This window comes from Anomaloglossus baeobatrachus, chromosome 8 (genome assembly GCF_048569485.1).
Source record: "Anomaloglossus baeobatrachus isolate aAnoBae1 chromosome 8, aAnoBae1.hap1, whole genome shotgun sequence".
NCBI classification, from domain to species: Eukaryota; Metazoa; Chordata; class Amphibia; order Anura; family Aromobatidae; genus Anomaloglossus; species Anomaloglossus baeobatrachus.
The window spans coordinates 90,323,046-90,336,609 of record NC_134360.1 but is presented as its reverse complement, the minus strand read 5'-3'; positions in this window follow the sequence as shown (position 1 = coordinate 90,336,609).

Sequence of the window (13,564 nt, the reverse complement as noted above, 5' to 3'; positions counted from 1 at the left end):
AAACATATTATATAGAGTCATTACACACAAAGTGATCTATTTCAACTGTTTATTTCTGTTAATGTTGATGACACTCCACAAGGAAGATAAGCCACAAAAGGTCATTGCTAAATAAGCTGTCCACAGAGTGCTGTATCCAAGCATATTAATAGAAAGTTGAGTGGAAGGAAAAAGTGTTGTAGAAAAAGGTGCATAATGATGCACCTGTATATGATCTGCAGTACTGGTGTAGAACTGATATTACCATTATATGTTGTCGTAATATTAGTCATAGTACAGTGGTTTTGGTTAATGAACAGCATGACGGTATTATCACTAGTGATTATGGTCTAGTACTTTGTTAGGCTGTGTTCCCATAATGAGCTTTCCTGCACCTATTGGGTTATTTGCATTTTTTTTTATTTGTGTTTTTCTCATGGTTTTGTCTTTGTGGCTTTTGTCTCTCTTTCGTATTTCATGTTTTGAATAAAGAAAAAGGAGCCAGCATGATCTGAAATTGGCGTGCATCATATAAAAAGTGAAAATTCACAGATTTATTCCAACTGTACTATAATAAAAAAATGAGTTTTTTTAGCAAATAATTGATCAATTCTTTGAGCCACCCCTGCCAACGTCACGGCAAATCTCAATAGGGGGGTCCTAACCTATATTATGTATTTCATGTGCCATGCGGCCTCCTAGATAAAATTAAAAGCAGAACCATAATGGAATACACATACCTGTAACCTGTATATAGCCGCTTCCATGTTGCAAAAAAGGCAATTATGGATAGAGGCCAGCCCAGGTCCCAGTATGTGGAGCAAGCTCTACACCTACCAGGACTATATCAGAACTGACCCTCCCAGTGACAGACAGCAACCATTGATAAAGGCGGACCAGATCCAAGTATGGTGCTTAATTAGCATTGCCTGTGGAAAGGGGTGAGGCAACTGAAGGTGAACAGCTACCAATCTGTGAATTTGCACTTTTTATATGACGCATGCCATTTTCAGATCGTGCTGGCTCCCCTCTCTCACTGTTTGGTTGTGGTTATGCTACAAATGTCTGGTGGCTGGTCATCACCATGCTATGCACGCCTGATCTTGGTTTGCAATATATTCCTCCTGTTGGTAGCTGTTCACATTCAGTTGCCTCACCCTTTCCACAGGCATTGCTAATTAAGTTCCTATCCACTTATCTGGAACTGTAAGAGTATGTGCCCACATAGCAGTTTTGTGTGATAATTTCTGCATACAAAACTGCATGTTTTGACAGGAAAAATGCATATTATTTACCACTTGCGTTTTTTCTGGCTTTTTTTCCTGAGTCTTTAAGTAATGGCGATCACAGGGGATCAGGCTCTGTATCTCCGTGATCGCCACCGGGTCTCCCGCTGATGTTACAGCCTGGACTTGGCCCTCACTGCCCGGAGTGGTGCCTGCGCCGCTCCAGGCAGTTTAACCCCCTGAGTGCAGTGATCAATATGATTGCAGCATTCAGGAGGCAGGGAGAGGGATCTGTGGCGCCCCTGAGGCTTCCGTCGCCACAGAGATATTGCACCTCAGCCAGATGTGTGATGTCCCATCCTAGGTAAGAATGGGGTCACATACCGGTCCACAGACTAAACTTGCACACACCAATTGGTAGGCATACACTGGGTTAGGGATAGTGGCAGTGTGACGCCCTGGACCCCAGGGATCACAGGTAATAACACCTACCACATACACACATACCTCCTACCCCCTGTAAGTCACATACACGTCACCCGAAAGGGAGACCTGATGCTTTCCTCAGGGCCAGTAGGGCACACCAGGTGGGCGGGGTCAGGTGGAAAGGCACGCCCACCGAGGAGACTACTGTCCTGAGGCAGGAAGTACAAACAGTTAAGTTTTGGAGTTGACAGTGAGTGGTAGTGGAGCAGCCGTCGGGGACCCGGGTAGGAGCCTGGGCCCCCTTGAAACATCAGGCAGGCAGACGGTGGTGGCCGCCTGCTGGAGTACCGGTACAGTAATCGGCGGAACCGTACAGACCGGGCCTGGGTTGGAGCCCACCGGTCCTGAACCGGGGAGTCAACCATGTATGGGAGCACCAGAAACCGGGTACTCAGACCCTGTCCTAGCTTAGAAGCCACTGAGTATAGGCAAATTGACTGATTGCTGGCTGGACGTCATAGGTTCATCCACACCCAAAGTCCCGAAAGAAGGCAAAAGCTCACCGAGACCGGGTGAGCGCCACCGCCAAGGGCCAAACACCCGACGGGCCAGCACCTGTGGGCAACCGAGGGCTCTTCCGGCAGCTCAACGCCAGGGAGTGGGCTACCACTGCCCAGGCCGGGGAGCTGAAACACAACTACCAGAGGTGCACGGGAAAGGGGCCACCATCAACCCCACAGGGGACATCAGCAGCTGGCCGGGGACATCAACAGCCAGCCGCGGGCACCGACCACATCCGAACTTTGGTTTACCAGTGACTCTGAGTGTGAATTAATCATGAGTACACCAGTGCCAACAACGGAGGGGGCTACCATCTTGGCTGCGGCCGCAACACCAATCCTGGACAAGCCCGCCATCGCCTCAGCCACAGCAGTGGTGCATCCCGTCACCACGACCCGTGGGTGGCAGCACGACCCGTGAGATGACAGCGCGGCCCTCCCCGGCTGCGCGCCCCGTCCCACCACCACCACCTCACTACCTCTCCCCTTTCAACAGAGCGACGTGGCCCCTGGTCCGGAGGCGCTCGTGCCACTGACAACCCGAGCCCGGACCTCGAGCGGCTCGGCCCGAGCAAGCGGAAGAAGCGTCCGGGCCCCTCACAGGGCGGTACAGCAGCAGCCCCCATAGATGTATTCATGGGGCCGTAAGTCCCATTCCTGGTCCCCAATAGTGTGGGTGGGGCCTAGCCAGTGGGTGTGTGGGAGGAGTCAGAAAGTGTGAGTAGAAAGGGAACCAGGAAGTTCAAGTTCAGTCAGAGTGAAGTAGTAGGAGCAGAGGAGTGAAGAGGAGAGTGTGAGAGGGAGGTAGTTACCTCAGGAGAGAGTGACAGCAAGAAGTTCCTGGTGGAGATCCTGGGGTCTAGTTAGGCCCAGGTGACACCTGAAGAAAGTGAGAAAGGATTCCAGGGCCACGGAAGGGCATTTTGGCTCGTAGCCTGTTCCACAGGAAGATCGGGTGGAGGGATCTGGCTGCATTCGGGGACGGTCCCCCAACAGAGGGAAGAAAGACATTTCCTCATAAAGTAACACCGAAGGCCCGGGGTGGTTGCAAGCGCCTGGGGCCACAACCTGCCACAGTCCCCCTGGGAAGAGGGCAAGAAATAAGTGAGGCAAGCCCCTTGTTCAGGTCCTGTGGTGGAGGCCAAGACCAGTTCATCTAATAGAGTCAAGGCTGAGAAGACAGACAGGGAAAGAGACACAAAGAGGGGTGCACCGGCATTGGCTCCTGAATTACCTGAGACCGGCGGAGGTCCCTGACAGTGGATCCCAGCATACTGCGGGGCAATTGGTTTTGTCGACACCTGGACTCAGAAACAGTGAGTAAACATCTTAGCTGCAAGCCCTGTGTTGTCTGATTCATTCTGCACTGCATCATTCACCAACCCCATTGTTGGCCTAATGCATATTGATCTGTATGTATTGCAACAACTATTGTTTGTTTAATATGATGTGATTTTATGTCTGCATGCATATTGTTCAGATGTTAACAAAGTTAAAAAAAAAAAAAAAAAAAGGTCCTCATTCACAGACAGGATGTTCCTCCTCTTTCTCCCAGTGTGTGTATTCTAGTGTGGAGCTGGAAGCTGAAGGTCACAGCAGATTTTCTCTCTCCCTCTCCCAGAAACCAGACTGATCCTATTCTCATGTTGTAAGCTGTAAATTCTTAATTCTCAATAAATGAATATTCTCTGTTGCTCGCTGTGGACATCACGCTGATTAACCCGCTGCTCACACCCATAGACTGTAACAAGCACCAAAGGTTGCCCCGGGGTATCTGCTCTACCTGTGGAGAGCAAGAAACACCTCAGCTGCTGCCATAATACCAGCCCCGGAGGTCCCTTCCAGCAGCTGCGGCCCTAAAGCTGCAATTTACCACAGGTGGCGTCACGAATATATATTATAAACTTTAACATTACCATCTCCCCCATCCATACCGCGACTTTAACTGACTCCACCAGAGTCACGGAGTTGGGCCCCGCCACCGCTGACTACCCTGGTCTTGTCCGGCCCGACACCGAGTCACCTAAGGCCCTGTGGTGGGCGAATCATTTTGCTTACCACTCTTTGGCAACCGGGTCTCTGAAATGCGATCACAGAGACCTGATCACTGCCATGGCAATCCTGGGTCATCAACATCAGCTACGGAGAGCCTCACATGCCATGCAGGATGCATAGTGTGTGAGGCAAAGTGTCAGGGCTGCGAGTGAAGCACTGACAGATATAATCCATTGCAGTGACCGAGCTCAAGCACTGCAGTGTATTATATCCGCAGGGAAAAATACAGAAAGAATTGACATGCTGCAGATTTTTTCTGCACCAAAATCTGTAAGGAAAAAACATGCAACATCTGCACAGAAATTCTGGATTTCCATAAATTTTTCTGGGATGTGTTTTTCCTTGCAGTATTGATTAAAATCTGCAAGAAAAAAAAACGCAGCAAAAACGCAGCGTGGGCACAGCTTTAGAAGGTGGGATTTCTTTTTGGTGCAGTGAAAACACTTAGCATCAAAAACTCAATGTGGGAACTTAACATTATATTGCAATGTTTTAATAATAATAATAATAATAATAATAATAATAATAAAATCTTCTACAGCAGTATTATTGGAAGTATAACTAGTAGTAAATATTAATTTCCCTCAGGCACAGTAATATTAGTAATAGAGACCCAAATCTGAGGAAGGGGCAGGGGTCGGCATGGGCCTGTGTGCTGCGAAATGCAAGAGCTGAATTCTAGTTCCAGTCTGTCCCTGGATATAACATTTGTAGTTTGAAGATTCAATTCATTTCTCTTTTCCTAAGGACATCAAAACGGTGGAAAGTATTAGCTTTCCTGAAATCTATGGGGGTGATTTTCGTTACAACTTCCTTATCACTAAGATTTTGATACATAGTAAAATATCAGGAAACAATGTGTTTTAGAAACGTCCTCTTTATATTAGAACAATGTTTAATGATATGATTATGTAGTTTTTTTTCTAGTGCATAGAGACGAGCAAATGTGTCGCCAGGGGTTAAGGGGATACCCAGAACCGGGCCAAGGGGTTGCTTCTGGAAAGGGGATCACGGTGTCGTGACCCGGTCCGTGCTCCTTGGTTCCACAATAAAAAGGGGGGTTATGTTCGTGACGCCACCCGTGGAATGTGATCAGAGATGACCACCGCTGCTGCAGAACCTCCGGGGTGATGGAAGGCAGCTTGAGATGGGACGGCTCCCCACGGGTAGAGCCTTTTCCCCGGGGCAGTATGTTAGTCTATGGGGGGGAGTGCAGGACACGAGCACAATAAACAGGCAGACTCACGGTTTTGCAGTTTCTTTGTCCTTTACTGATGATGGTATTCAGCAGAGTACTGTCCACGGAGTCTGTGAGGGGTTCAGGGTTTCTCCCACCCAGCCGGGCCGTTTTGGCTTCCTTGCCTGCACTGTGTGTCTGTGGCCCTGCTGATGTGTGAACTATGCAGCCGGCTCTGCTTCTGCTCTGCTCCTAGGTACCGACCTGACAGGCAACTCGAGTCCTTACTTGTATGTTCCTGAACTCTGCGTTTGTTGCTTGTGTCTGTGGTACAGATAGAAAATGTGGAATCCTCACTTCTCTGGTGTTCACTGTGCAGTATGTAACCTGCAGTCTCGGATCCAGCATCCGTTCTGTGTGCTCCACTGGGATGAACTCAGCAATGCTCTGCCTCCCAGGAATGTTCCTCTGTGTACTCTTTCTCCTTTCCTCAGACCCTCAGCTAGGCCTGGAATTGGTCAGTGGATCCTGAGGTGAGCTAAAGCCAGCTTCCAACCTGCAGACCCTTTCTCCTCAGTGCTCTGCACTGAACTTCCAAACTGAAACTACTCTGAAACTACTTCTGACCATTTCCTCCCTCCACCAGAATATACAGGGAAGCAGCTTGGTCTCCCCCTTCTGGCCAGGAGGTCTTGGTGTTGTGTGTGGGGAGTTAACCCTTTGTGTTGTTACTGTGGCAACCCTGGGGTGCCACATTCCCCCTTAGTGAAGAACAGTACTCCGGGACTGTGAAACAAACAAACAAGTTATCACAACAATTGTATATATACAGAGTCTCAAAAGGAAAAAAATACAAAAACCTTAAAGCTCAAAAAGAGTCCAAAATGTTCAAAAATATATAAGTGTTCATACAGTATAGTCTCTGTAGGTACTGGGCTTTTGGTCTTAACGTTGCAATTAAATAAACATTTCAATCAACAAACACTTCTTAAAGGTGTCTCTACTCTGGTCGTAAGTGCAGTAGACCTCACGGCCCTCGGGCCACCAACAATGTGATCAAGTTGTAACTCTCCGTGCTGCCACCTTACACCACTCTTCTCTCACCTTTTCTGTACACTAAACTGTTACGGTTTTTCATATAAACATTATAACATATGTACATTTTATATGCAATTTCACATTAGTCCTTATATTTTGCTGGTATCTGACCCTGAGTACTACGCTGTGACCTGCGTACTGCTGGTGTACTGGGTGTACTTAGCATAATGGTGTGAGTGGAAGTGTACCTATTTGGTGTTTCTGGTACTTGTGAGGATAGTGGACTGACTGTAGGACTGGCAAGCTCACTGGGACCAGGAATCTGTTCTTCCTCTACGGTTTCAACTTCCAGTTCTTCTTGTCTTGAGACTTCTTGTGGTATGGGTTCTGATTGTGGTTCCACCACTTGAGGGAAGGCGATCATTGGGACTACTACTGCTCCATAGTAATTTGGCCATGTTTTTGGGAAATCTCCTAAGACTGTATGGAATACATCTTCTTCCTTCTTGACAGGTTGTACCTGTATGGGTAAGGTGACTTCTGGTGTCTTCAGGGTTTCAGGACACGGTTTGAGTTGATCTCTTGACACGACAGCTGATGTCCTTCCTTCATCCTTACTGATTAGACACACTTTGGGATTATCCATACTGGATGGTAAGACTGTATATGGGGTGGTTTCCCACTGATTATCCAATTTGTTTGTGCGCCGTTTCCTCTTGAGAACTTGGTCACCAGGTTGCAATGGGGTTGCTAGAGCATGCTGGTTGAAGTTTCTCTCCTGTCTTCCCCTAGCTTGTTGGAGACTTTTCTCTACGCACTCTTGTACTTGGCGATACTGCTGCTGACGTAGGGTATCCCAATTGGATTCTTGAACTTCTGCATCTGGCTTCAGAATTCCCATATCTAAATCAATTGGCAGTTTACCGGGCCTTGCACGCATAAGGTAAGCGGGGGTGCAGTTTGTAGAACTCACCGGGACATGATTGTACAAGTCCACCAAGTCTGGCAATTTCTCTGGCCATTGATTTCTTTCTGACTCTGGTAAGGTCTTCAACAGGTCAATCACAATATGGTTCATCTTCTCACATAAGCCATTTGTTTGGGGATGGTATGCTGTTGTGCGGATCTTTTTACAGCCATACATGTTGCAGAATTCTTGGAAGATCTGTGATTCGAAAGCTGGACCTTGATCTGCAAGGACTTGTTCTGGGTAACCATGGGGTCTGCAAAAGTACGTCTGGAATGCTTTAGCTGCTGTTCTAGCTGTAAGGTCTTTCACGGGTACCACCACTAAGAAGCGTGAGTAATGGTCCACGATGGTTAAGGCATAGACATAGCCGGACCGGCTTGGTGACAACTTGACGTGGTCTAATGCGACTAGCTCGAGTGGTTGCTTGGTTACTATGGACTGGAGTGGAGCTCTCTGGTTCTGTTGATCCTTTCTTCTGAGGTTGCACGGTCCGCATTTTCTACACCAATCTTCAATTGATTTTCTCATGCCAACCCAGTAGAATCTTTCTCTTAAGAGCACTTCCAACTTTTTCCAACCAAAATGACCAGCACCATCGTGGTAAGCTTCCAGAACCATCTTGACGTCTCTCTTCGGCATGATGATCTGCCAGACCAACTCATGTGTTTTTGGATTGGTGTGCCTTCTACAGAGCTTCCCTTGGTACAGGAACAATTTACCTCTCTCTTTCCAGAGATGTTGTGTCTCAGCTGGGGCATTCTGATTAGGGTATGCACCTTGTTGTGTAAGCAGTTCTTTCACTAGCTTCACAGCTGGATCGGTGTCTTGTGTGTCAGCCCATCCATGGTGTGCTAATGGGTTGAGAGTTGCCTGCTGTTGTTTTTGGTAGACACTCGGTTGATACTGTCCCACCTTAGGACGGTGAAAGGCCGGCAGCTCAATTTCTTCCAGTCCCTCCGGTTCCTCTTCCACGTTCCCCGAGTGTGGCATCCGGGATAAGGCATCTGCATTCCCATTCTTGTGGCCTGCCCTGTACTTGATGACAAAGTTGTAGTTTGACAGTCGGGCTATCCATCGCTGTTCCAGCGCACCTAGTTTTGCAGAGTCCAGGTGGGTCAACGGATTGTTGTCAGTAAAGATGGTAAATTCTGCAGCTGCCAGGTAGTGTTTGAAACGCTCTGTTACAGCCCAAACTACTGCCAGTAGTTCTAACTTGAAGGAGCTGTAATTCTCTGGGTTTCTTTCTTGTAGGCCGGAGCTTCCTGCTTGCAAAAGCAATAACTTTCTCCTTGCCTTCCTGCTTTTGAGACAATACGGCTCCCAGTCCTACGTTGCTGGCATCCGTGTACAAAATGAAGGGTTGATGGTAATCTGGATATGCCAGGATCTCTTCTCCTGTCAGTGCCCACTTCAACTTCTTAAAGGACTCTTCTCTCTCATCACTCCACTGGAAAGGAGGATTTCGGGCTGCAGACTTCTTTGACTGTCCTACCAGGATGTCTTGTAGGGGAGCTGCTAGCTTCGTGAACCCTTTTATAAATCTTCTATAGTAGCCTACCAGTCCCAGGAATTGCCTCACCTCTTTCACGCTGGTGGGTCTCGGCCAATCTCTTATCACGGTAACTTTTTCAGGATCTGGTGCTACCCCTTCTGAGCTCACGACATGTCCCAGGTACTGTACCCTTGGCTTTAGAAGGTGACACTTGGATGGCTTGATTTTCATGCCATAGCCGGATAAGGCTTCAAACACTTCTGCCAGGTCTTGTAGATGCTGTTCATAGGTCTTGGAGTAGACTATGACATCATCCAGGTACAGGAGGACAGTTTCAAAGTTCTTATGTCCTAGGCAGCACTCCATCAGTCGCTGGAAGGTTCCAGGTGCGTTGCAGAGTCCAAACGGCATACAATTGAACTCACAGAGGCCCATCGGCGTGGTGAATGCTGTCTTCTCCTTATCAGCCTCTGCCACAGGAACTTGCCAATACCCACTAGTCAGATCTAGGGTGGAAAAGTAAGTAGCGGATTTTAATGCAGCCAATGACTCTTCTATCCTAGGTAATGGGTATGCATCCTTGTGTGTAATGCGATTGATCCGTCTGTAGTCTACGCACATCCTCATGGTCCCATCTTTTTTCTTAACTAGCACTAGTGGGGCTGCCCAGGGGCTACAACTGTCTCTTATTACCCCTGCTTCTTTCATTTCTTTGAGCATGTCTTTGGCGCATTGGTAGTGAGCTGGTGGTACTGGTCTATACCTCTCCTTTATGGGTGGATGGTTACCTGTGGGTATAGTGTGCTCTACCCCTTTGATCTGCCCAAAGTCTAATGGGTGTTTGCTGAATATTTGTTCATATTCTTTCACTACCCTGTATACTCCATGCTTTTGATGGGAGGGTGTAGAATTGGTACCTACATGTAGCTTTTGGCACCAATCCTCCAGCTTTCCCTCTGAGCCATTGTCTTCCGCCTGACTTGACGGCTTCAAGGGCTCAACGGTGGTGATGGCGTTGTTATCAACCGTATATAGCTTAGCCATGGTAGCATACTTTGGTAGGGTGACCTCATCTTCCCCACAATTTAGAAGGCGTATTGGCACTCTTCCCCGATGTACCTCAACTATTCCTCTGGCCGTCAGTACAGTGGGCCTACTATCTGAGTACACGGGTTCTACCAGGGCCTGATAGTCTCGCCCTCTGATGCCTATTGCAGCTCTACACCAGACCAGCATTTCTGTTTTGGGAGGAATTACAATAGGTATTGGGTCACTTACCCTTGCACTGCCAATTTCACCTCCTGACATTTCTACCTGCTGCTTCAGCATCAAGGCTTTAATTTCCTTCTGCAGGAGTCTCTGTTGCCCAGGTTTGGCAGTCTCGACGATCTGCTGCAAGACAGTAATTACCTCTGCAAAACAATTTTCAATTACATTCATTCCTAGCAGCATAGTTGGTTCACGTTCTCGTCGGTCAACATCAACAATGATAATACCCTGATTCTGCAATTCTACTCTCCCAATCTTAATGGTCATTTCTCTGAAACCAACCTGTGGTACTAATTCACCATTGCTAGCCCATATATTCAATGCAACATTAGATGGACCACTGCTAACGTCTGAATCAGCCCAGTACCTCTTATAAAGGACATGCGGAATTGATGTTATTTGGGAACCAGTGTCCAGCAAGGCGTTGAGCGGAATGCCATCCAGCACGATGGGGATGACTGGACGTCCTCCCACATACTTGTCGTGCCAGGGTGAAGGACCTTGAGAGTTCATTCCTGAGGAGCGGCCCGCCTCCCCAGGGGATCCCCATTTAAAGCACATTCACGGGCAAAGTGACCTGGTTCCTTGCAACGGCGGCAAATGGGCTGTCCATCCGGCTGGTAGCGGTCGCTGGGTCGTCCTCTCGTCGCTTGGTATCTCCTAGGCCTCATCCATGGGACATCCTCCTTGCTGGTCGCCAGCTCAATCTTGGGTGCAGACTTGGATCCACGCAGCTCCTGGACGATTCTAGCCATGGAAGCAACAGTGTCTGTAAGGGCTTCAAGCTTTTGATGGAGAGCCTCATTAGTGATGGGCTCCAGGTGGTTAGCAACAGCCGCTGACATGGCCGATGTCACCGGCACTACTGGCTGCTGGGGTGCCACTGTAAGGTGTTGAACAGAGTCTATATCCTGCGGCTCCTCCACCTGCTGGAGGCGGATGGCTCTATCCTTTAGCTGGGCAAATGTTAGTCCTGGATCCTGGATCACCATCATGCTCAGTTGTCCCCGGTGGGAAGGGGATGAGAGTCCATCCAGGAATTGGTCTATCAGCAGCTTATCTGCTCCAGGGGCTAAGGCAGGTTCTGCTAATTTAAGTGCTCTGAGCGCCTCCTGCAAGTTTAAGGCAAAGTCTCTTGCGCTCTCTCTAGGTTTTTGCTTGCATCCAAAGAACCTCATTTTAGCCCGGCTGCCAGCAGTGGATTCAAAAGCTGCTTTTAGTCCAGCTATTATATGCTCTACAGTGTCCTTTGCATCGTCCGGCCAGGATGTAGCCTCCCGCTGGGCATTGCCAGTTAACTGTCCCATAAGCATACCAACACGCTGAGCTTCTGTCAGGGGGTACATGCTGTAGTAGATTTTTAGCTTTCCGATAAAGTCATTAAGTGTGTTGGGCTCACCTGAGTACTGCGGCAGCCACACTGCACCCGGGGTGTACGGCATCAGGAACGGCATGATAGGTGCCGCTGCACCGCCGGGCACAACAGCGTCTCCCTGCTGCGACATCTTTGCGCCCCCTTAGTTAATTTCACCAGTCTTCTTGACAGCAAGCCTGGGACACTTTTCTGCGTTTTCGTTCGGGTCGCAGCACCGAGCGCACCTCCTCTGCAAGCGGTGGGCGGAGTCTTAGTTTAGGCGCGCTGTTCTCCCGCGCGTAGCAGCTAATGGCGCGATTAAAGATGGCGCCTGGCAAATGTTACCAATGATGTTTTTGGATTTTTCCAGGTATCTTTGCAAAGTTTAAAGTCCGTTCTTTGTTGCAACAATTCACAGTGCAAGTCTTTTATGCGATGCAATAAGTCTTTACAGGCACACGTCACCCGGGTTGCAGCCGGGTCCAGTCCGCATCCTGTTCGTGACGCCAAAGTTGTGTCGCCAGGGGTTAAGGGGATACCCAGAACCGGGCCAAGGGGTTGCTTCTGGAAAGGGGATCACGGTGTCGTGACCCGGTCCGTGCTCCTTGGTTCCACAATAAAAAGGGGGGTTATGTTCGTGACGCCACCCGTGGAATGTGATCAGAGATGACCACCGCTGCTGCAGAACCTCCGGGGTGATGGAAGGCAGCTTGAGATGGGACGGCTCCCCACGGGTAGAGCCTTTTCCCCGGGGCAGTATGTTAGTCTATGGGGGGGAGTGCAGGACACGAGCACAATAAACAGGCAGACTCACGGTTTTGCAGTTTCTTTGTCCTTTACTGATGATGGTATTCAGCAGAGTACTGTCCACGGAGTCTGTGAGGGGTTCAGGGTTTCTCCCACCCAGCCGGGCCGTTTTGGCTTCCTTGCCTGCACTGTGTGTCTGTGGCCCTGCTGATGTGTGAACTATGCAGCCGGCTCTGCTTCTGCTCTGCTCCTAGGTACCGACCTGACAGGCAACTCGAGTCCTTACTTGTATGTTCCTGAACTCTGCGTTTGTTGCTTGTGTCTGTGGTACAGATAGAAAATGTGGAATCCTCACTTCTCTGGTGTTCACTGTGCAGTATGTAACCTGCAGTCTCGGATCCAGCATCCGTTCTGTGTGCTCCACTGGGATGAACTCAGCAATGCTCTGCCTCCCAGGAATGTTCCTCTGTGTACTCTTTCTCCTTTCCTCAGACCCTCAGCTAGGCCTGGAATTGGTCAGTGGATCCTGAGGTGAGCTAAAGCCAGCTTCCAACCTGCAGACCCTTTCTCCTCAGTGCTCTGCACTGAACTTCCAAACTGAAACTACTCTGAAACTACTTCTGACCATTTCCTCCCTCCACCAGAATATACAGGGAAGCAGCTTGGTCTCCCCCTTCTGGCCAGGAGGTCTTGGTGTTGTGTGTGGGGAGTTAACCCTTTGTGTTGTTACTGTGGCAACCCTGGGGTGCCACACAAATAGTAAAATATTCGGGTTCGGATTATTCGTACCAAATATTCTTGAAGATTTCCCAGAAAAATGCTTGGGTTCCCCATTGACTTGCATTAGGTTTGACACGCCCACCAGGGCCGTGTTGCACTCGTTACCGGGCCGGTTCTGTTCTTAGGGAGGGTCACGGCGGAAAGGCCCGGCTCCGTGACCCCAGTGGTGTCATTTTTAAGATGATGGAGAAAAAGTTATTTACCTGGGGAGATGTCGTGATGTCACCTGTGGTGTGCGGCAAGATAGGTGCCGCCGCTGCTATTCAGTTCCCTTGGGGCCGGTGGTGATACAGCTGAGTTGGTATAGTTCCCCACAGGTAGAGCTGGGCCCCAGGGCTGTCAATGGTATCAAGATGTAATGGCGGGGTGCAGGGCCGGAGGCGCAGGCAATAACCGGGCAACACAGGAATGCAGTCACAAGGTCTTTACTCACAGTTAATAGTTCCAGGTTAGCACGACTAGTCAGAGGCTGCCCTTAGAGTGCTGGGTCC